The sequence below is a fragment of the Tupaia chinensis genome, unplaced genomic scaffold, assembly GCF_000334495.1.
Source record: "Tupaia chinensis unplaced genomic scaffold, TupChi_1.0 Scaffold000197_1, whole genome shotgun sequence".
Lineage (NCBI taxonomy): Eukaryota > Metazoa > Chordata > Mammalia > Scandentia > Tupaiidae > Tupaia > Tupaia belangeri.
This window is the reverse complement of record NW_006159672.1, coordinates 8,392,322-8,415,917: the sequence shown is the minus strand read 5'-3', so window position 1 is coordinate 8,415,917 and position 23,596 is coordinate 8,392,322.

Genomic DNA, 23,596 nt, shown 5'->3' with positions numbered 1-23,596 from the left:
CGCCCCCCCCCGGGCGCCTGCTTCTCCGAGCCAGGCGTTGGTTTCGCTCCCACAAGATGGCGGCTCTGACGGCAGCCACGTCAGCGCCTGTGGCCGCGGGGCACGCCGGGAAGGAGGGCGGGCACGCGGACGGGCCCACCCACCATGCACTTTCTGCGCAGGCACAGTGACTTCGGGAGGGCGGTCTGCAGGGGAAGGGGCGGGTAATGCCCCGCAGGCTCCAGGCCGCAGTCCTCGCGAGTTCGGCGACAGTGGGGCGTGGTCTTGGAGTCAGCCTAGATCTCCTGCCGGTCTACCTTGAAGGCGTGTTGGGGAGCTTTCTCGCCCGTTTCGCAGATGTGGAGACTGAGGTCTCAAATGTGTACCGGGAACCCGGGAGCGGCGGGTCCCAGGTGCAGCCCTCCGCCTCCCTCAGCAGGCGGTCGCTGCGAATCCTGGGGGAGCCTCGTGAGGACTTGGAGGTGCGATCCGCTCTTAGATCCTCGGAGTCCCGTTTCCTGGGTAGTGAGGCAGCAAACCCAGGAACTGTGGAAACCAGCGCCATCGACAGGTGGCCAGGCGGAAAGAGGCTGAGACCCAAGTGTTGGAACCTGTTCCTGCGCTGCCTTTAGTGCCCCAGAGACAGCGATGACTAGAGCAGATTGGTGCCTGCCTACCAGAGCTGACACCCAGAAACAGGCCACAGATAAAACAAGCCCGGGGATGTACCATCCCGGAAGGCTAGTCAGTGCCCAGTAGGGAACCAGAGCCCAAGCCCGAGGACAGTGGTTAGTGCCCAGCAGCCAACAGGGAACATGGGCCCAGGCCTGGGACTGTATCTGCTGAAGCTGCTGTGGTCCCAGGCCCCGGTAACCCTCCTTGCCTCCTCCTGGAGCATCCAGTTCCAGTCTCCTCTGTCAATCTACAGTCGGGTTGCCTGGGTGTCTGTCTCTTCCACCCTAAACGCACAGCAAATATTCACTCCAAGTCTAAGGGAGAGGCATGAAGGTCCTGTGGAACCTTCTGGCAGCATTGGCTTCCCCTCCTGGAAGAGGGCTGTCCCACATGAACTCTGTGGTTATGGCCATTGTAAATCCAAGAAGACCAAGGGAATGGTTGATTGGGTAAGGTTCCAGGGTCACTTAATGGGAACCACATAAAGCCCATTTCCCTTTCCTTTAAAAAAATGTTTTAAGTGAAAAAAATATAGACAAGATGGATGGTATATAAGATACATATTTAAAAAATAATAAAATAGATTCTTGTGTACCCACTCCCTGGGATTAAGGAAGATACCAATGTGTGTGTGTGTGTGGGGGGGAGGTTGTGGCCAGCAGGTGATGTAGTGGTTAAGGCACTTGACTCCTGTGTGTCCAACCATGGTTCTCGTCCTGGACCAGGTAGCTTGAAACTCATGCCAGGCATGTGTGCATGTGTGCCCAAAATCCCAAGAGGAGAATTGCAGAGAAGGGATTGTGGTGTGGCTATTCCCCCTGGGGGTGATTGCTCATTTTCTGTCTTTATCTCTCTGGTAAGGTAAGCGTATCTACCCTATAGGGGGAAAAAAAACTAACAAAAAAAGAAAAAAGAAATGCACCTTCCTTCTGATTCTGTGTTTCTGGTTTGGCCCCTTCCACCCCAATGCCAGGTAAAGAGGATGTCTTCAGGCCAGACAGCTACAGGGGGAACTATGGGAACACACATCAGAGGGTGATTCCCTTTCAAGACGTGTCGCGCAGTTGTTTGGGAAAACTGAAGTCTGGGTGCTTGCCCAAGGTTGCCCAGGGAATAAGGGCCTCCTTGTCTCGTCCTCTCCTCTAAGGTCCCTGGGATGGGATCAAGTTCAGCTGGGAGGGAACAAGGCGAGCTGGCTGGAGGGAGGAGTTCAGATGGAGGCCAGGCTAGCCAGGGCCCTTTAGCATCTGTGGCCACTTCTACTCAGGCTCCAAGACTCCAGCTTAGAACTCACCTTCAGCCTGACCACAGGCTAGGGGCTAGGGCTGGGCTTTTCTCCTCTGAGGGGGTTCTCTGCACCTGAGGACCAGGTCAGAGATGGCAATGCCAAATGGACTGGCCTGGGGAAGGTAAATGAAAGAATGAACTAGATGGTATAATGATTACATTTCTGAACTCCCACATAGTTGACCATGGTTTGAGTCTTGGACCCACCAGTTTAAAACACACCATGCATGTGGGTGTATGCCCAAGATAATAGAGAATAGAGAGAGAATAGAGAAGAAATTGCAGTGTGGTCAACCTCTCTTGGGGGAAGGGGTTCTGGTTTTCTGTTTCTCTGTCTCTCTGGTGAGCACATGACCCTATAGGAAAAATCTCTCTTAAAAAAGAAAGAAAGAAAAGAAAAGAAAAGAACGAACGAACATATCAGCTGAAGCAATGGGGTAAAAGCAGGAATACCCATGCAGTGAAACTGAGCAGGTAGCTGGGGATTTTTTCTTTTCTTTTTTTTTTTTCTTTCTGTTGCTATAACTAAATACCACAGACTGTAATTCATAAAGAATAGAGGTTGGGGCCAAGAGATGGCATGGTGATAGCACTGGACTCCCACATGATTGATCATGGTTTGAGTCCCGGACCTGGAGAGGAGATTGAAGAAGGTATTGTGGTGTGACTATCCCCCGGGGGGTGATTTCTCGCTTTTTGTCTCTTTAGTGAGCGCACGCACCTTATAGCAAAACTCTCTCTAAAAAGAAAAAATAAAAAGAATAGAAGTTGGGGCCAGCAGATGGCATGGTGGTTATGTCGCTGGGCTTCCACGTGGTTGACGGTAGTTCTAATCCCGGACCCAGTGGCTTGAAACTTAGGCCGAGAGCGTGTGCATGTGTGCCCAGTATCCTAGGAGGAAAAGGGAAGAGAAGGGATTGCAGCATGACCATCCCCTCTGGGATATGATTTCTCACTTTCTCTCTCTGTCTCTCTCTCTCTGGAGAGCACACATGCCCTAAGGCAAAAACCTCTAAAAAAAAAAAAAAACGAATAGAGGTTTATTTAGCTCATAGTCCTGGAGGTCCAAAATCAAGGAGCTTCATCTGGTGAAGGTCTTCCTGTTGTGGGGAGACTCTGCAGAATCCAGAGGCCATGGCATCACGAAGTTTTTGTAATATATTAGCCCCACTTTTTTTTTTTTTTTGGCTATAGGGCACGTGTGCTCATCAGAGAGACAGACAGAAAGTGAGACTCACCTACCAGAGAGGGATGGTCATGCCACAGTCCCTTCTCCATTCTCCTCTCAGGATCTTGGGCACACTCGCACACATGTCCAGTTTGTTTTAAGCTGCTGAGTCTGAGACTCGAACCGTGGTTGACTATGTGGGAGTCCATCAATGTAACCATTACACCACCTGCTGGTCTCTAGCCCCACTTTTTAAAGACAGGGTCTCAATATATTGCCCAGGTCAGCCTTAGGCCCTGGGTCCTCTCGCCTCACGCTCACCCTTCCTGCATTGATGGGATTACAAGTCTATGCCACTGCACCCAGCTTTTATGTAGGATGGGAAATCAAATTTTGGCCTCCCATGTGATCTCTGCTATGGAGCAGTGTCATAGAAGTGTGTACCACTGTGGCTGGACTCAAAAGTTCCATCTCTTGAAACCATAGTTGGATTGTGCCTACCTTTATAATATTGTTACAATGGCAGTTAAATTTACAACATATCAACTTTTGGAGGACACATTCAAACCATAGCACTAGGTGAGGGGGTAGTAGGAGATATTCATACCCTCAAGGACCCACCCTGTAGACCTCAAAAGCACTTTGTACCACTTTCGTGTGGCCTATGAGTGGGTGGCATCTGTGCCAGGTTACAGATGCTTAGTGAGTTCTGACACATACCCAACATCACACAGCTAGATTCAAGCCCTTTTAGAATTTGATCCACCCCCACTCCCCAGTCTGCCTGTTGTCAAAACCTTCACCACCCACCCCCACCCCCCAGCTCCATCCTGCTTCTTGGACAAGGGAGCTTGGGTGTCTCTGTAGGCCTTGACTTACTTCAGCACCAGACAACCCAACCTGTTGGATTGGTCATTCACTGCAGGGGACATGATGAAGTCCATCTTTCCAGGGGTTTCCACCCACTCATCCCTCTGTCTATTCTCCCCAACAGGAGTCTAAGAGCTGGCTACAGCTGAAGAATCTCAAACTTAGCAACCCTGGGGGGGGGGGCTGTTTATAGCAAGGATCTCAATCCAGATTCAGTAGTTATGCCAATCCAGATTCAGTAGTTATGCATATCTGTTCTCAGAAGTGTGTTATTAGGCAATTTCATTGTTGTGAGAACATTATAGGGTGCACTTATGCAAATTTAGATGATATAGCCTGCTACACACCTAGGCTATATGGTATAGCTTATTACACTGTTATGGGACCACTGTTCTATATACAGTAACCAAAATATTATTACACAGTTAATTGCTGTGTTTCATCCTCCTATTCAGGTTTAATGAAGGCACTCAAGGTCTAACACTTGTTTGCGGGAAGAAATGTATACTCTTGAAACTTTCCTGGATGGTGGGGTGAGGAGAGAATCCTACCCTTCCCTCTTCCTAGCCCAATTTCCTTCCTCTCATCTAGATCATCCCCAAGCCCCACCCTCTGACTGATCACTCCTGGAACATACCTTAGAAATTATTGTGGCTGATTGGTCCCATAGGCTACTGGTTAAGGGAATCAGATCCCACATGGATGACTGGAGTTAGCATCCTGGGCCCAGCAGCTCAATATGCACACTGAGTATACATGTATGCCCCAAATCCTGAAAGGATTGAGAAATAGAACAGTGATTGTGCCATGGCCATGCCTCATTGGGAGATTCTCTCTCTCTCCTTCTCCTTCTCTCTAGCGAGCACACATGCCCTTTGGCAATTAAAAAAAAATTACTGTGGTGGTTCTGAGTGTGTAGGTTCACATCCACCCCAGGGCAGCTCCACCCCGAGTTCTGGGCCTGGGCTGGCGTCTGGGGCCAGCTAGACCTTGACTCATGCTGCTTAGGTCATACAGGAAGTCATGGTTGGCAAGGGGGTGGGATGGCCTATAGTTACGCAGCAGCCCAAAGGACTGTGGTCCAGTTCTTGGACCTCAAGAGGGTAGGCTCAGGGCCCTCTTTCACCAGTGGTCCCTTTCGAGCATCGCTAATTTCCCTTTATACCTAATCCATTTGCCCTTCTTCCCTAAGATGAATTACCTTTGCTCAGCTCTCTGGAGATCCTGTTGCCTTTGCTGAGAGGATGTGGAATGGACAGTGTCTGCATGTCTGGCTCTCAGCTCAGTTTTGGCAGGCCAGCTCCAAGGAGCAAGAATGATTTTTCTGTTTGGTTCTGAGCTTGCCTTTCACCAGGTGGACTGGTATGAAACAAGTGAGCTGAGTGCCCATCAGGTGGCCAAGCTCAGTGGGGTTTGCAGGGAGTTGCTGGAAAGCACGTGTTGTCTTATTTACTTATTTATTTATTTTAAAGAATTATTTTATTTAACTTTCTTTCCTCTTCTTTCCTTCCACCCCCCCCCCGTGTGTGTGTGTGTGTGTGTTGGTTTGTGTGTGTGTGTGTGTGTGTGTGTGTGTGTTTCCTTCTTTCTTTCTTTTAATTTGACCAGAGAGGGACAGAATGAAAGAGAGGAGGAAGTGAGACAGCAAACCACCAGGTCCAGGACTCAAACCGTGGTTGGCTGTGTGGGAGTCCAGCACCCCTAACTACCACACCACCTGCCAGCCCCTGTGTTGTCTTTCATTAACCTATGGCTGACATTTAGCATATTCTCTAATTTTGAATGCAGGCAACATTCCCACTAACAGTTTTAGCAGGACTTGTGTATGTATGTGTTTTAATTGCCAGAGTGTGCATGTACTTGCCAGAGACAGAGAGAAAGAGAGAGAGAGAAGGAGAAACCCCTGCCCCCTCAATAGGATGCAGTCACACCACAGTCTCTTATCCATTTTTGCATTCTGTTGGGATTTTGGCACTTACACACATGGCCCTGGAATGTTTTTCATGAACCGTAGTCAGCCATGTGAGATCAGGCTCCCTTTTAACCACTATGCTATTGGATTGGCCCCAGGCACCTGTATTTCTAGACATTTCTGTGATGCTGCCATGTTGCTTGCCTGGAGAGCACCATTTGGGGTGGATGACATTTGGTGGAGGGAGAGGGAGGCAGACCTGTGATGGGTTGGCACATTCCAATCCAGAAGGTCTAGGATTCTAGGGTTCTGCTGACTGGCAAGAGGGAGTGGGGTATGGGTACCACTTTGTCCAGACCAGTCACTGGCCAGTATATAGATAGTGGTTAGTACTCCGTAGCCTGGTCACCACTTTCTGTCTCAGTCCTCTGCTAGGTACCTAGATTCTCCCAGCCCCACTGTGCTGAGAGTCCAGGTTCCAGGAGAGACTTGTTATAATTCTCGTTCTGTTGCAGACATTCATCATGCCATAGACTAGAGGCCTAGGATCATCCATTCCCATCTACCCATAAGCAGAAGAGAAAATTAAGACTGGAAGACAGGACTAGGTTGCCCAGTGACCAGTGGGAAGACCCTGAGACCAAAATTGGTCCCTGGCATGTTCATGGGAATTTCCTTTTATAAATGGAAGTACAGGGGCCAGCAGGTGTCATGGGGTGGTTAAGGGCGCTGGACATCCACATGGCCAACCATGGTTCAAATCCTGTGCCTGGCAGTTTGCTTTCTCACTTTCTCTCTCTCTCTCTCTCTCTGTCCCTCTAGGGTCAAATTAAAAGAAAAGGAAAGAAAGAAAAAAGAGAAAGGAAGAAAGGAAGGAAAGAAAGAAAATAAAGTTAAATAAAATAATCATTTTGGAAAAAAGTTTTTTTTTTTTTTACATGGATGTACAGGGCCACCAGGTGGCATGGAGGTTAAGGTGGCAGGATCCCTCATTACTGACTGCGGTTTGAGTCCCAGGTCCCATGGCTTTAGAAAACACAAGTGGGACCAGCAGTTAGCATAATGGCTATGTCACTGGACTTCCACGTAGTTGACTGTGGTTCACATCCTGGACCTGGTGGCTTAAAACTCATGCTGGCCGCGTGTGCGTGCATGCCCAAGATCCCGAGAGGAGAACGGAGGAGAAGGGATTGCGGTGTGACCATCCCCCCTGGGGGGTGATTTCTCGCTTTCTGTCTCTCTGTCTCTGTCTGTCTGGTGAGCGCACACGCCCTATAGGAAAAACCTCTCAAAAAAAAAAAAAACCACCCACAATAGTACATGTGCATACATGTGCAAAATCCCGAGGAAAATGGAGGAGAAAGGATTGCAGCATGGCCATCCCCTGCAGGGTGTATTATTTCTCACTTTCCCTCTCATGTGCCCTCTTTCTGCCTCTCTCCGAGGAGCACATGTACCCTACAGCAAACTAAAATAAATAAATAGATGGAAGCACAACTTACATACAATGACATGTACATATATTGGGTTGCCTGAAAAGTTATGATACATTTTTGCATAGAAAAACAGAAAAATATGTCATGACTTTTCCAACAACCTGAAATACACCTATTATATCCATTATCGTATAGTAAGTATGTGATCTGATGGGCTTTGGAAAATACATATTATCTGTATAACCCACACCCCAAGAAACATCTCCATCTTTGACTCTCATTCCTCAACCCCTGTCCCCAGCTTTGTCTGTCACAGACAGATCACTGGCTCTACCTTTCACAGGAGATACCCATTTGTGCCCATAAATTACTTTGTTAGGAACAGCTACTTCAAGCCTTGCCTCATGACTCCTGCCCTTTTCCTCTACCCTCTACCCTCTGCCCTCTCACCTGCAATAGATCTCTCAGGGTTCAGGGGAGAGGGGCCTCTCTTGACACTTTCAGTTTAAATATTGTATAGTCAGGATCTTCAAAAGCCAGAAAAAAAAAGTCTTCCCTCAGATGCTGCAACGAACCTTGACAACTGAACCAACTTGGCCCACAGCTCAGGGCCTGTCTGGGAGCCTTCGTAGCCACACATGGGGCCTGCATCTGAGCTCAGAGCCTCTGAAAACTAGCTGTGGACTGTCCAAGGGCATGGAGGGGGACTCAACTAAGGTCATGGAGCTACTTTGTTCTGGCGGGTAGGTGGGGACAGCACTGGGGCCACTTTCTGGGACTTTTCAAGAGCCGGAGAGGGTAGAGCAGAGGATCTTTGGCTGGGGGGTACAGCCAGGCTGGTGGCAGGGGCCAAGATTGCAGCTCCATATGTGGAGATACCTTGTCAGTGAGCTACCATTGCTGTGGCATTCAAGAAGAAGCTAAACAGGCTTTAAACAGAAGGCTGTGCTCATTGAGGAATTTGGCATCAGGTAACACTTGTTCAAGGTGAATCTAAAGCAAAGAGTTATTTCTTGTGTGGCAGAAGGCAAAGATGGGAGAGACGTGTTGATGACGACAGCTGGAGTCAGGGGGAGAGTGGTTGCTTCCTTTGGTCCTTAGAGAATGGCTGAGTGTGCCTGTTTGGGAAAGGATAAGAGGGGCAGAGGCCTTAAGGCCTGGGGCAAAAGGAGCAAGAGGGTGCACTGGTCAGCAGCAAATGCACTTGGGATTCTGAAAGACCACAGTCCTGTCACTGAAGAAAGGGGAACCATTGGTTCCTGAGTTCTATGACTTGGTGACAAGTTCCTGAAACCTTAGTGGTTTAAAATGACAATCCTCCTAGATGATCCTTCTAGTTCCTAAGGATCTGGATCTTGGGGTGTCTTGGTGACATGGTTCTGCCCTGAGGTCTTAAATTAGATGGTGGTGTCTGGGCTTACTGCAAAGGCTTTGTAGTAAGTTGAGTTGGGTCCCCTTAAATTTGTGTCCTTCTGGGACTTCAGAATGGGACCTTATTTGGAAATGGGGTCTTCATAGATATAATTAGCAAATGATCTCAGGATGGAATTGTCCTGGATTTGGGTGGGCTCTGAACCCAATGGCAGGTATCTTTATAAAAGAAAGGAAAGAGAGATTTGAGGCCCACAGATACGGGCAGGTGGCGATGTGAAGATGAAGGCAGAGATTGGAGTGATGTGGCCACAAACCCAGGTACACCCGCAGTCATCAGGGACTGGAAGGACCCTCCCTTGGAGCCTTTGGAGGAAACATGGCCCTGCTGACATCTTGATTTCAGGCTTCTGGCCTCTATTTAGACATGGGAGAGGAAACTTTTCTGTTGTTTTAAGACATCCACTTTAAGGTAACTTGTTACTGCCCCACCGTGACACAATGCAGGCTTCTTCACTGACGTGTCTGGAGTCTGGTACCAGTACCCAGGGGCTGAAAGGATTAGGACTCCTTGGACACCCCTCTCTCTGCTCCATGCCTCTTGAGGTGGTCTCTGTACACAGTAGCTACAGGGTAGCTGGTGGTATCCTGGCCTTCCCAGATGGATGTGTGTCCCCTGGGGTTTGGTTTGGGAAGCTCGTCAACTATGAGGCTCAGCACTGCCTAGTCTGATTGTTTCCGATTGCTACAGTGACTCTGGCTCTTGAGATCTTTTTCTAGGCACCCCAGCAGAACCAAGGGAATATCCCGACACAGTGCTCCTTGAAGGGTGGGAGGGAGTCCTTGGGTGCCTAGGTTAGGGGGAGAGCCAGAGCGCTTTTGGGCAGTTGAGAGGTCTCATGGTAGTCCTAGAGGAGACCTCCCTTCTTTGCTTCCCTCACTCATCTCCCTCCAAAGCCCCATGTCTGGAGGAAGTCAGGCGTGGAGAATGTTGGCCCTGTAGTAGTGGTTATTGCAAAACTGCACTGAAGAAAGTCTGGCAGTTGTGGGGCAGAATGCACGTGCAGGCTGCCAGCCCCTACCCAGCCACTGTTCTCCGATGGAGTTTAAAATGACAATCCTCCTAGATGATCCTTCTAGTTCCTAAGGATCTGGATCTTGGGGTGTCTTGGTGACATGGTTCTGCCCTGAGGTCTTAAATTAGATGGTGGTGTCTGGGCTTACTGCAAAGGCTTTGTAGTAAGTTGAGTTGGGTCCCCTTAAATTTGTGTCCTTCTGGGACTTCAGAATGGGACCTTATTTGGAAATGGGGTCTTCATAGATATAATTAGCAAATGATCTCAGGATGGAATTGTCCTGGATTTGGGTGGGCTCTGAACCCAATGGCAGGTATCTTTATAAAAGAAAGGAAAGAGAGATTTGAGGCCCACAGATACGGGCAGGTGGCGATGTGAAGATGAAGGCAGAGATTGGAGTGATGTGGCCACAAACCCAGGTACACCCGCAGTCATCAGGGACTGGAAGGACCCTCCCTTGGAGCCTTTGGAGGAAACATGGCCCTGCTGACATCTTGATTTCAGGCTTCTGGCCTCTATTTAGACATGGGAGAGGAAACTTTTCTGTTGTTTTAAGACATCCACTTTAAGGTAACTTGTTACTGCCCCACCGTGACACAATGCAGGCTTCTTCACTGACGTGTCTGGAGTCTGGTACCAGTACCCAGGGGCTGAAAGGATTAGGACTCCTTGGACACCCCTCTCTCTGCTCCATGCCTCTTGAGGTGGTCTCTGTACACAGTAGCTACAGGGTAGCTGGTGGTATCCTGGCCTTCCCAGATGGATGTGTGTCCCCTGGGGTTTGGTTTGGGAAGCTCGTCAACTATGAGGCTCAGCACTGCCTAGTCTGATTGTTTCCGATTGCTACAGTGACTCTGGCTCTTGAGATCTTTTTCTAGGCACCCCAGCAGAACCAAGGGAATATCCCGACACAGTGCTCCTTGAAGGGTGGGAGGGAGTCCTTGGGTGCCTAGGTTAGGGGGAGAGCCAGAGCGCTTTTGGGCAGTTGAGAGGTCTCATGGTAGTCCTAGAGGAGACCTCCCTTCTTTGCTTCCCTCACTCATCTCCCTCCAAAGCCCCATGTCTGGAGGAAGTCAGGCGTGGAGAATGTTGGCCCTGTAGTAGTGGTTATTGCAAAACTGCACTGAAGAAAGTCTGGCAGTTGTGGGGCAGAATGCACGTGCAGGCTGCCAGCCCCTACCCAGCCACTGTTCTCAGATGGATGGGTCAGATGCATGGATTCTCAGGAGACCTATGAATGTCTAGTCTGTGGGACGTGACCCACTGCACCAGGCCAGGGGATTTTGTGAGGGGATCAGGTATCTAGCAAATGTTCCTGTTCAGAAGTCCTAGGTGGCCCCTGTTTCCCTGAGTGAAGCTGAAAGCCCCCCAACATGCACAGCCTTCTGTCATCTAACCTTTCCTCTCTGTCTATTTTTTTTTACTGTGGTAAAACATCCATAACAAAAATTGACCATTTTAACCATTTCTTTTTTTATTTAGAATTATTTAATTTAATTTTCTTTATTTTAATTTGACCAAGGGGGGGGAGAGAGAGAGAGCGAGAGCGAGAGCGAGAGAGAGAGAGAGAGAGAGAGAGAGAGAAAGTGAGAAAGCAAGCCTCCAGGTCCAGGACTCGAACTGTGGTCGGCCATGTGGGAGTCCAGCGCCCCTAACCACCATGCCACCTGCTTGCCCCATTTTAACCATTTCTAAGTGTCCAGTTGTGCAGTATTAAGTACATTCACATTGTTGTGCAACCATCACCACCAACTATCTCCAACATTTAAAAAATTTTCCAGAGGGTGTGTGCACTCACTGGAGAGATAGGGGGAGAGAAAGAGAGAGAGAAAGCAACCCTTGTGGTAAATGATTACGCTGTAATCCCTTCTCTATTTGTCTCCCCTGTTGGGATTTTGGGCATGTACCACATGCACCCAGTGTGTTTTTCCAGCTAGGACTCGAACCACTCAGTCAGCCATGTGGAATCCAGCCACCTTAACCACCACGCCATAGGCTGGCACTTTAAGACTTTTCACTGTGCAAAACTGAAACTCTGTCTTCATTAAATAGTAACTCCCTATCCCTCCCCTCCCCCTAATCTTTGGTACCCACCATTTTCTTTTCTGTTATAATAAGAATTATTTGTTTAAATTTATTTATTTACTTACTTATTTATAATTTGGCCAGAGAGAGAGAGGGAAAGTGAGAAAGTAAGTCGCTAGGTCAGGGACTTGAACCACAGTTAACCATGTGGAAATCCAGCACCTCAACCACCATGCCACCTGCCAGCCCCATTTTATTTTTCTATTCCTATGAATCTGATGACTCTAGGAACCTCATATAAGTAGAATTATACAGGGTCAGCAGATGGCATAGTGGTTATGTCACTGGACTCCCACATGCCAACTACAGTCTGAGTTCCAGGCACGGTGGTTTGAAAATCATGCTGGGCACATGTGCATGCATGGCCAAGATCCCAAGAGGAGAATGGAGAAGAAGGGATTGCAGTGTGGCCATCCCCTCTGGGGGGTGCTTTCTCCCTGTCCCTCTCACTGTTTCCTTCTCTCTCTCTCCAGCAAGCACATGTGCCATAAGGCAAAAACCTTTTTTTTTTAAAAAAAGAGAATTATACAATATTTGTCTTTCTGTGCCTTGCTTATTTCATTTTGCATAATGTCCTGCAGTTTCATCCATGTTGTAGCATGTGTCGTAATTTCTTTCTTTTCTTTTTTTTTTTTAATTGCCAGAGGTTGCATATTGTCCAGAGGGAGAGAGAGAGCCAGAGAAAAAGAGAGAGGAGAGAGACAAAGAAAACTTCCTAAAGGAGCATGGTTTCACTGCAATCCTTTCTCCATTTCTCCATCCATTTGGGATTTTGGACACCCATACACAAATACTAGTTTGTATTTTAAGCTGCCGGGCCTTGGACTGAACTGCAGTCAACTATGTGGGATCTCTGGCTCTCTTATCACTAGGCTTTGAGGCTGGCCTGGATCTTCCTCTCTTTTTAAGGCTGAATAATGTTCTATTAAATGTGTATACCACATTTTGCATCTCTGTTCAGCATCTCTTCATGAATGGTTGGGTTGTTTTTACCTCTTGGCTGAATAATGTTGCTATAAACGTGGGTGTACAAATACTACTTTTTATCTCTGCTTTCAATATTTGGGGGTATATACCCACTAATGAGACTGATGAATCCTATGGAAATTCTATGTATAATTTTTTGAGGAACTGCCATACAATTTTTCATAGCAGCTGCGTCATTTTAATTCTCACCCAAAGTGCACAGATTCCAGTTTCTCCATGTTCTCACCAACACTAGTTATTTTTGTCTGTTTGTTTTGTTTGTGCTATAGAGGTTGTGCTTGCCAGAGAGGGAGAGAGAAAGAGAGAGAGAGAGAAAGTGAGAAATCACTCCCCACAGGAGATGGCCACACCACAATTCCTTCTCCTCTTGAGATTTTGGGCACACATGCACAGGTGCCTAGTGTGATTTTCAAGCCACCAGGTCCAAGACTCAAACCACCAGAGTTAGCTATGCAGGATCCAGCCACCTTAACCTTCACCTCACCTGCTGGCCCTGTTTTTTCTTGTTCTTTCTTTCTTTCTTTTTTAATAGAGGCTATCATTTTTAAAAAATTTAACTTTATGTGTTGTTATTATTTACTTTTGTTTTAATTTGACCAGAGAAAGACAAAGAAAGAAAGAAAAAGAGAGAAAGCAAGCCACCAGGTCTGAGACTCGAACCACTGTCTGCCACATGGGAATCCAGGGTCACAACCACACCACCTGTCAGCCCCAATAGTAGCCATCTTAATGGGTGTGAATTAGTATTTCGTTGTGGATTGACTTGCATTTTCCTAATAATTAATGATGTTAAGGATTTTATGTATTTGGCGGCCATTTGTATGTCTTTGCTTGCTAGCTTCACTGTACTTGTCTCCTCAGCTATGCCCAGGTTTCTGCCCCAGGACTTTGGCATTGGCTGTCTCCTCTTCAGGTGAGTTACCTCCTCCCTCCTGTGGGCTGGTGCCCTCATTAACGGATGAAATAGACCTCTCCGCTTCTCTTCCCCTCACTCTGCTTTCTTCTATTGCACTGCACATTCAAGTATTTGCTGTTTTTGTAGGCCTTTGCAGTGGACACACCATAAACACGCAGCAAATGTGTTAAACGAGTGGGTGGATGGGATTATTCCAGGGAAGGTGACAAATGAGCAGGGGCTGGAGGCAATGGTGGCTCAGAGAGGGGTACCTTGTCTAGGGCCACACAAACTAGATGAAAGATGCCTTAGGTTCCTGCTATAGCCTAGCTATGTCTCAGCCCAGTCTGTCCAGCAGAGGGCAGAAAGGCCAAGGCTTACTCTCATGGGCCTGTCTCAGGAACGGGACCATTCTTCTGAGCAAGATCTGGGAACAAAGCTGTCAGGAGGGGGCGCTCTTGCCCAGGCCACTGCACTTTAATTAAAACCCGCCCCTCTGTTTGACCCCACTCTGCGATCACATTCTCTACTTAATTGGGGCCCTTCAGAGCAGCCGGCTGAGGTTAATTAAAAAATCCAGCTGAAGGCATCACTGTGTCCCTGGCATCTGCTGCCAGTGCCTGCCAACATGTGCCCCACCCCCAGCATCTGTGCCTGGGCCAGGGCTGTCCCCCACCCTCTTGTGCCTGTCACCACAGCCTGCAGTGGGCTGTGGGAAGCCTGGACAGCAGCTTAGGCCCAGGAGTGGTGAACAGAGCCCCACGATCATGTGCTGGATGTCTTTGGGGTAGCCAGTCCTTTCTGTGAATAAAAAAATGAATATCTTCAGATACCTTAAAGTTTAAATGTGCCTCAGTATCTCCCCTGTGGAGGGGCAGGACTGGCTCTGGGGACACCAGAAATCTCCTATAAACCTCAGTCAGGCCTCAACTCCCCCCTCTCTGGGGGTCAAGTGCTGACTATGGCTTCTAGGCCATCATGCACTGACCTCTGCTCTCTCTAGCTTCCTGGCCTGCTACCTATAGACCCAGCTGGGCAATCATACCTGGGGAGCCTCTTTCTTTGGAGGGGGTCTCCAGCCTCTGCCTGCGCTGACTCCTCACTAATTAGGACAGAGAGTGACCAGGACCACCCCAGAAAAGTGCCAGGTGCTGCAGATACATGCAAGGGGTGGGTGACCTCATGCAGAAGGCTGGCAGGGAGTGGAGGGGTCCCTGTTGCCTGCCAGGTGAGAAGCCAGGTGTTGGGGTCTGCAAGCCTGGAGGCCTCATGTTCCCTATGCTTGGCCCCAGTCAGAGAGATGGATGAGAAGAGGAGGGGGCAGAGGGAGAGATGCCAGTGGGCATAGGAAGGTGAGCTTTGTTCTTCTGTTGACCAGAGGAAACTACTGGGTGTCATGCGTTGGCACATAGCATGGTCACCTGCCCAGAGCCTGGGCACCCATCTGGGTATCTGCACCAGGTGGAGGTCTTGGAGGTAAGGGCCCACAGGTCATGGCCTGGTACATACAGGATCTTCAGCAAGACCACCTCTCCAGACACTGTGGAGGGCTTCTAAACAAAACCGGCAGCCCCTTTGATCCTGCAGCAGTCAACCCTGACCCTGCCTGGCTGACTTTTATTATTATTTTTTTTAAGTTTTTGCCATAGGGTGCATGCACTCACCACAGAGAGATAAAGGGAGACAGAGAGAGAGGAAGAGAGAAAATGAGAAATCACCCCACAGGGCAGATGGCCACAACACAATCCCTTCCCCTCCATTCTCCTCTTGGGATTTTGGGTACACACATGCACGCATATGACATGATTTTCAAGTCATGAGGTCCCAGATACAAACTGTGGTCCACTCTGTGGGAGTCCAGTGCCTTAACCATTGTGTCACCTGTTGGACCCAAAGACTTCTGACCTCAGGCTGATCTGGTCCCTGTCCCAGGGGGCCCCTGACTCCTGGCCTAGCTTGGGTGGAGCTGCATGTGCTGGGTGCAGTTCCCCTCAGATGAGTGACCCAGTGCAAAGACCCCGTTCTCTGTAGATTGACCCCCCTAGGCCACTGCCAGCCTCAGTGTCTCTGCTCGCAGCATGATCAGCTGCTGTGCAGAGTCATCCTGCAATCAGGGATGCCCTGCCTCACTGTCAAATCCCAGGGATGCCTCAGTGAGGGCTCTCTGCCTGGAAGCCAGTCGAAGGACCAGCCCCTCAGGCCCAGGCAGGGGTCTGTGGTGGGCATGCCCATGGGAACCACAACATTGAAGATATCCCCAGCTCCTCCCAAATCTACCTAGGATCAAGGGACATCGTTCCCTATGAACCTGATAATGCTGATTTAGTAAACTCAGATGAGCCTGCCTGAGGGCTGGGAAGGATGAGTGTGTTGGGAGCTGGAGGAGAAAGCCAAGTAGGCTGAGCAGAGCAGAGCTCCCCTTGGACTCCCTGGCCTGGAGCTCCTGGGCTGAGAGTTCATCACTAGAGGCCCCCTACGTCTTTCCATGTTATGCACAGGCTAAGACAGTCCTGGGAGCTGGAGGTGCACTCACTTTCCAGGCCCCTAGGGGGCAGTGATGGGAAAAAGAATGTGGGCTGTTTCAGTGGGAACCACCCAAGTTTATAAAACAAGGATTGGGTGAAATGGAGTCGGAGCACTTGGACCCCTATCGGAGGTGGTAGAAGGCTGTGGCATAGGCTGGGGATTCTTCAGGCTGGAGGGATGGAGGATGGGGTGCCTGGAAGGTGAGATAAAGTCCCTACCTGGAGCTGGGTTTCTTGCTTCAGAGATTGGAGGGTCCCCTGCAGGCTGAAGTCAGGTTGGATTGTGAAGGGTACAGGCTGTGACATTCAAAGTCCATCCTGAGAGCACTGGGAAGCCATGAAAGATTCTTGAGCAGAGGAGGTGCAGCCTCAGGACTGCGTCATACAGAAGGCTTCTTGGTCCATAGTCTCCACAGGATCCTGACCTAAACCTAGGCAATTGAAAATATTCAAGGAGGAAGCATGTGTGACCTCCGGGGTTTGTTCCAAAATCCAGACATCAAATGACTTTCCTCTGAATTCCTGGCCTTTACATTCTATCACTCACAGGCCTTGCAGGGCTGGGCAGGAGCCAGCCTGCTTTGTAAGGACCAGCACTCATGGCAGCAGGGCATCTCATGTCCATGCCAGGGATAGAGAGGGGATAAGGTGACGCTACCTTGGTAAACCAGGCTGGGCCGGGCAAAGTGAGGTGAACTCTGCAGTGGAGGGAGCCTGGGGGAGAGGCTGCTGAGCTGCACAGAGGCTCTGCACGGGCCTGCCCGCCTCTCCACGGCCTTGGTTGTCAGGTGAGGGGCAGACAGCTGGGGAAGTCCCCTTCTCCCAACAAGACCTCCCCACCCCCATCTGCCCATGCCTGGAATTCCACCATTCACCCTCCTGCATGGAGGCCTGGGCCTCCCTGCATTCCTGTTTTTAATTCTGCAGATGGCCCTGGGGAGGGGAGAGTGTGCATGCCAAAGGTCCTGAGATCGAGGCCTGAGAGGTTCCAGGAACCAGCTGAGCTCCATCCCAGCTGGGCTAGAGCACAGAGCTCCCCTGGCACCAGAGGGTATGGGTGAGTCTTTGGAGCTTCTTTCTGAAGGAATCTCCTGCCACAAGAGCCTCACATCTTCCTAGAAAACCTCCAGGTCTAACTGCAATCCTTTGGTCCGTGAACCAACTGGCCTCTTCCATCAGACTAGGACTGCTGACGGAAGGAGCTGGACTCTTCCTTCACACAGAGGGAGAGGCTCCTCCACTCTGGGCCTCAACGGGCAGAAAGAGATGCCCATCCCTGCCTGCCCAGTGCCTGCCTCCCATCCCCACTCCCTCCCAGCTGGCCTGTGTTTGGGTGGAAGAGTCCTCCTTGTCTTCGCACCATAAACACCAATTTGCAGAGCCCCAAGAGCCAAATGACTGTTTACTATGTGCTCCAGAGGCTCAAATAAAAAAAAAGAGAGAGAGAGAGAGAGAGAGAGATAGAGAGAGAAAGACAAGAGCAAGGAGCCAGCTTGGAGCTAAACAGCAATTAGCACCTTCTGACGAGCTCCCACCCCAGCTGGGCAGGCAGGCTGGCTGGGGCAGCAGCTTCCAGGCTCCTGGCTCTAGTTTGGGTCCCTCCCCAGGGCGTATTCTGCTGCCCTGGCCACCTCACCTTGATCTGGCATCCACAAGAATGGGATTCTGGAGTTACAGGAAGATGTTGGAACCATACAAACAGCACCCTCATGCTTGCCTCTTTCTGGAAGTGTTTCCAGGTGACCCAGAAGGTAGCAAAGGGGCCATATTCCAGTTCTACAAGGAAAGACTTAAGTCCCTTGAGCCTTGGACATTGTCCTAGGAGCCTGTGCACTGTGGAATTCATGACTCCACAGAGACTCTGGGCTAAGTCTCTGCTCATTAGGGCCAAGGGTAGTAATGTGGGCCAGGCAGGTGCCCAGTTCTTGCTGTGGGCCTCAGAGGCCAAGGGCTGATGGAGAAGATGTTGACCGTCAAGGCTGTGATCAGAGTGCCCTGTCTTCAGGGATCCCTCCCAAGAGGTTTTGGAAGGGAAGATGGAGTATCTTTGGGCCAAGCAGCTTGAGGGAGTGTGTGTGGGGGGGTATACATGGGGGATCTACTGTAGGGGAGAGGTGGAAGGAATAAAGATCCATCTCAGACCACTAGCCAGACTCCAGGACAGGCCATGTCCCCCAGACCAAAGGACAGAGTTGTGTGTCCCAGACTTTAGAGCAGAACTGTGCCCCCCTTCCCCAGGACATAGGGTGGTGTCCTTCAGATCTCGGAATCAGCGCCTGCTGGATCCCTTTGGGCTGAGAGTCAACCTCTTGTTTGATCCCTTTGGGCTGAGAGTCAGCCTCTTGTTTGATCCTTTTGGGCTGAGAGTCAACCTCTTGTTTGATCCCAGTCTCCAACTCAGGGCTCTTCTAGGCTCACTGGGAGTACTTTTTCCCCAACTGCTGACAGTCCTCTGTACACTCACACAGGAAAGGCAGGGTTAGAAGGTGGGAGGGCAGGGGCTGGGGACAAGTTCTGGATGGAGGGTAGAGGTAAGAGGAAGTGCTTGGGGCCTCACACAGCCCTTTCTAGGCCCCTCTCTGTGGCTTTTCAGCTCTAGACTTTGACCTAGATTAGGCTACCCACTGGCAGAGCCTCATCTAGTTGCTCTGGGGGCCTTTGTCCCCCCTGCTTGATGTTGTGGGTCTGAGCTCCGGGAATGCCATGCAGTAATGACTTATTCCTAGTGCGATGCTATCTGCAGGGGAAGGGCCTGGAGGGACATGGTGGAAACATCCTGGGGCCAGGAAAAGCATCCTAGACTCCAGGAAAGCTCCAGGGAGTGGGATTAGGAGGTTTTCTTCTTGGGGAACCCTGAGGCCAGGCAGGCCAGCCTTTCCAGACTCAGGGATGGGCCAGATGACAACTCACACACAGCAATCCCTATATACAGATGGGTAAACCAAGGCCCAGACAGCAAGTTGGGCTTAGCATTGTCTCTGCAACACCCTGGCACTTGGATGGGGTGTCTGTGGGTGTAGCACCTCAAAATGACAGTTTCTCTTATATTTGGAGGTACCTCCTGGTTCTCTTCCACACCTCTAGCAATAAGTTTCCAGATGGTCACTTCCCCCAGGAAGCCCCCAGGAATTATGAGGAAGCCCCAAACTCCTTGCTGGCTGCCCCTCTTGTCCTCAGGCATCCTCTGAGGCTGTGACAGCCATCCCTCATCCTTGAACAAATGCCTGGACCTTCTGTGTTGTGTCTTGCCCTACCCTTGCCAGTCCTGGCCTGGGTTTTAGGGCAGTCTCCTCAAGGCGGCTGAATTCCTGGGAGCTGACCAGACCAGTGCCCAGTCAGGTTGGGGGGCTCCATTTCCTCTCAGTACCCAATCCTGCCGACTACCCCCTTCTCTCCTGCTCATCCCTCCTCATGGGGAGTGCCATGCCACTGGATGGATGGCAGTACCAGGCCTGTGTCTGATGGGGTGAGCCGGGTGTGGAAGCCATCAGGAGGGAAAGGAGCTGCCCTTTGCTCCACTATCTGGCCTCTCATGCCCCTGTTGAGTCAACCGAGTCTGCAGTGTAACCCTTGGCCAGCCTTGCGCCTTATGACTGGGCAAGGGCAAAGGCCAGGGCCAGTAGGGCTTGGCATCACATCCAGTCCAGGCTCAGCTGCTACGGGTGGCAGGGGCATAGAGCTGTCGTCCTGTGGGACAGGGTGTCAGGTGTGGGTAGGTGGCAGGTCCCCAACACCCCTTCCCCAAAACTCCATTTCCTCTCAGTACCCAATCCTGCCGACTACCCCCTTCTCTCCTGCTCATCCCTCCTCATGGGGAGTGCCATGCCACTGGATGGATGGCAGTACCAGGCCTGTGTCTGATGGGGTGAGCCGGGTGTGGAAGCCATCAGGAGGGAAAGGAGCTGCCCTTTGCTCCACTATCTGGCCTCTCATGCCCCTGTTGAGTCAACCGAGTCTGCAGTGTAACCCTTGGCCAGCCTTGCGCCTTATGACTGGGCAAGGGCAAAGGCCAGGGCCAGTAGGGCTTGGCATCACATCCAGTCCAGGCTCAGCTGCTACGGGTGGCAGGGGCATAGAGCTGTCGTCCTGTGGGACAGGGTGTCAGGTGTGGGTAGGTGGCAGGTCCCCAACACCCCTTGCCCAATATGGGGATCCAGAGCTGGACCTGCCACACCTGCTCCTTTGGGGTTCCAGGCTGAATGACCTCAAGCATCCTGGGGAGGTCAGGATGGCAGCCTCTCCTCAAGGAAAAACTGAAGCCCCAGGACCCAGAAAGTAGGAGTCCAGAAAAGGTGGTGAGAGAGAGGGACAGCCAGTGGGCCCCAAGGTGGGGGCTGGCCACACCCCCTCTAGAACTTCAAAGCCCTGGGGTGTGAGATTTGTAGGAGGCTGGGCTGAGGGGAGCCCTGGTGGGGTGGAGCCCCACAACCTCCGGGCCTTTTATATGGTTATTCCTGTCCTGTCTCAACTACCTGTGAACAGGCCCACCAGGCCCATTTCCTCCTCCTCCAGGGTGGGCAGGAGGGGGCTGTAAACTCCCTGGAGAGGCGGCTTCTAAGGGCTTGGCCTGGCAGCCCCACAGGCTCTGAATGGGTGGCTTGAGGGGGGGGGGCGAGTTAGGGCTCATGGGGAGTTGCTGAACTCTTAGCAGGTGAGAGGGGCTGGGCTAGGCTCCAGAAGGGGCACCGGATGGAGCAACTCAGGTCAGCAAAGCTCTGTGGATGCCCTCATTCCACCCTCATTTGCATAGAAGGGAAACTGAGGCCCAGAGAGTGGGGGAGGGGGCTTAATTCTTGGCAGAGTGAGTAGAGGGTTTTGTCGCCTATTGCTCCACCCTGCCTGTAAACCATGGTCCATGGGCTATAGAAGACCCCATTCTTCAGATATATAACTAACCTTCTTCTTATAGGTTCTGTACTTTATCTACCTTGGGGGCCACAGTGGTGGGTATGGGGGCCATCCCCATAGTGGTCTCTCATACCGTGATCCCTCATACCAGACCTACAAGGGAGCCTCAGGACCCTTCACTTACATGCCAGAACCTTCTGGATCCCTGGCATGCTGTGTGTCCTTAGGCCAGTGCCTCCCCTTTTCAGGGCCCCAGCAGTGAAGACAGAGCCTGAATACTGACGACCTTCCAGTCCTGCCACTCCAAGGTTTCAGGGGTCTTTGTGCCAGACAGGCATGTCCCATCTCTGCTTCAAACCACTCAAGGTGACCCCTTCTTATGTTTGACCTGTAGGCTCTGTTTCCCAGGGCTGCTCTGTAGTCTCTCTTGGCATCATGCCCCTGCTGTACTCTGACTCCTCAGGTCCCTGAAATATAGTGGCCATGCCCAAACCCCCAACTTCCCTCTCTGTCTGCCCTGCCGCCTCCTGGTCGGGTCAGTCCCTTTCATCTGTAGTGCCCCTGGCACTGGGGCCCCAGCAGGTGCCAATTAGGACTGCTGCTGCCAGGGCACTGACTCAGAGGTGCTGCACACTCATGGGATGGGGCTGACTGAGGACTCCTGTGGGGTGCCTGTCACTTCCCCCAGAGCTGACCCCTTTATGGCTGTTGTCCAGGGTGGCCTGGCAAGTTGAATGAGCTTAGTGCTGCCCCCATAACTGTGGTGATTCACCCCCGTGGGGAGTGGGGGAATGGGTCTCTGTCCTTGGACCTCTTCTGGGCCTGCATCCTTAGTTACCTGCTCTCCCTTTATGAACACCAGCTCCTCTGACCCCAGCGGACCTCTGTGGTTCTATCTGGCAATTCCTTAGTGCTCCTGCCTGGTGATGGCTCAGAGTTGGGCCTAAGAAGTGGTTGACTTGGCTAGCTTGGTGGGCATGCAGCAGTCCCCAAGTCCCCCCCCAACCCCCCCGAATGAGGCTATGCACTTGGAAGTGACATTGGAGTGACAGCCTGTCTTCCAGGGTTCAGGGGGTGCTGATGTAGGATTTCTACAGGCAAGAGGGAAGGGCACCAGGGATCCAGAGCCATGGATATAGTCCCTTCTGAGCCCTCTCAGGCTGAGATCAGCTCTTCCCTTCGGTGGCCAGGGGCTCTAGCAATGCACTCACTCCTTAAGACCACTACCCAGCTAGCTACCCCCTGCGCATTGTCCCCTGTTGGACCTTGCCTTCTTAACCATTCTAGAATAGGGAGCCTCCGTTTTGTGAGGATCTACATGCCTAATGAGGGTAGGAAAGGGAGAAGAGAAAAGGCACAGACCACCAGGCAATCCTTTTGCCCAGATTCATTCCCTGCCCCGTGTCCTGCACCCCGTCCAGGTCCCCTGCCCCATGTCCCTGACCTTTGTCCACATTCCCTTCCATAGGTCCCTTACCTCTGTCTCCACCCCTTTCCCTATGACCTGCACCCCTGTCCACATTGCCTGCCCTGGCTATTTCCTGCGAGAGAGTGGCTCTTCTTTTCTACACCTGGTGGGACACTGTGATGGTGCTCAGCATTCTGATGATGTGCCCAAGGAGGCTCCAGTCATTCAGTGTGGTGGACAGAGAGATCCCAAGGTTATGAGGAACAGGAATTCCTGGTGGGGCCAGGTTGGAGCTGTGCTACAGGGAGGTGACAGGGCCTGGAGCGGTGGGGGACAAAGGGAATGGGAGGTGAGGCCACAGGTAGGGGTAGTAGGTGGCTGGGAGCATGTCACCAGAGTAGGTGCCTATCTCCTACCCTGAGATCCTAGAGATCCTTACAGATTTCCCACTGGAGGAAATGTGGGAACCAGTGGGTAGACTGGGCCTCCCATGTATGCTTTGGAAGGTATAGGCAGTTTCCAGTACAACCCTTGCCATAAACACAGCAAGCAGGTGCTCTGACTTGCAAATGGTGTCCAGCAAGGTGTTGTGCTGGTCCAGCTCTGCAAGGCACCCTGAGAGAGGTGTGTGGGAGAGGTCAGTAGTAGCTTCAGACCTCTTCTCCTCAGCCTAAGTCACTCAGTGCCACCATAACCTACACCCTCTCCATGGGACAACAGTGTGACTGACAGCATCAGGGACATTGTATTGCCAATGGTCTTGGAGGGGAGGTTGTAGAGAGGACTTGCCTCTGCCCCCAGCCCACTTCCTACACCCTGGGTCAGTCCTTTACACAGCACATGGAGCCTGAGGGTTTGGCTCCCATCTCTTCCATTCTTGGCTGCTCACTGGGTCCTGGGAGGGATCTGAGGAAGCTCATGTCATGCCAAGCCACCTCAGTGCCTGCCCTCCTTCCTAAGCCCAGGGGTGACTGCATTCTGGCTTCCATCCCTCCACTTCCAACGGGAAAGCCAGGTGGGTTTTCCAGTTCAAAGGCTCATGGTGAATCATTACCATGGACCTAATGGACACCA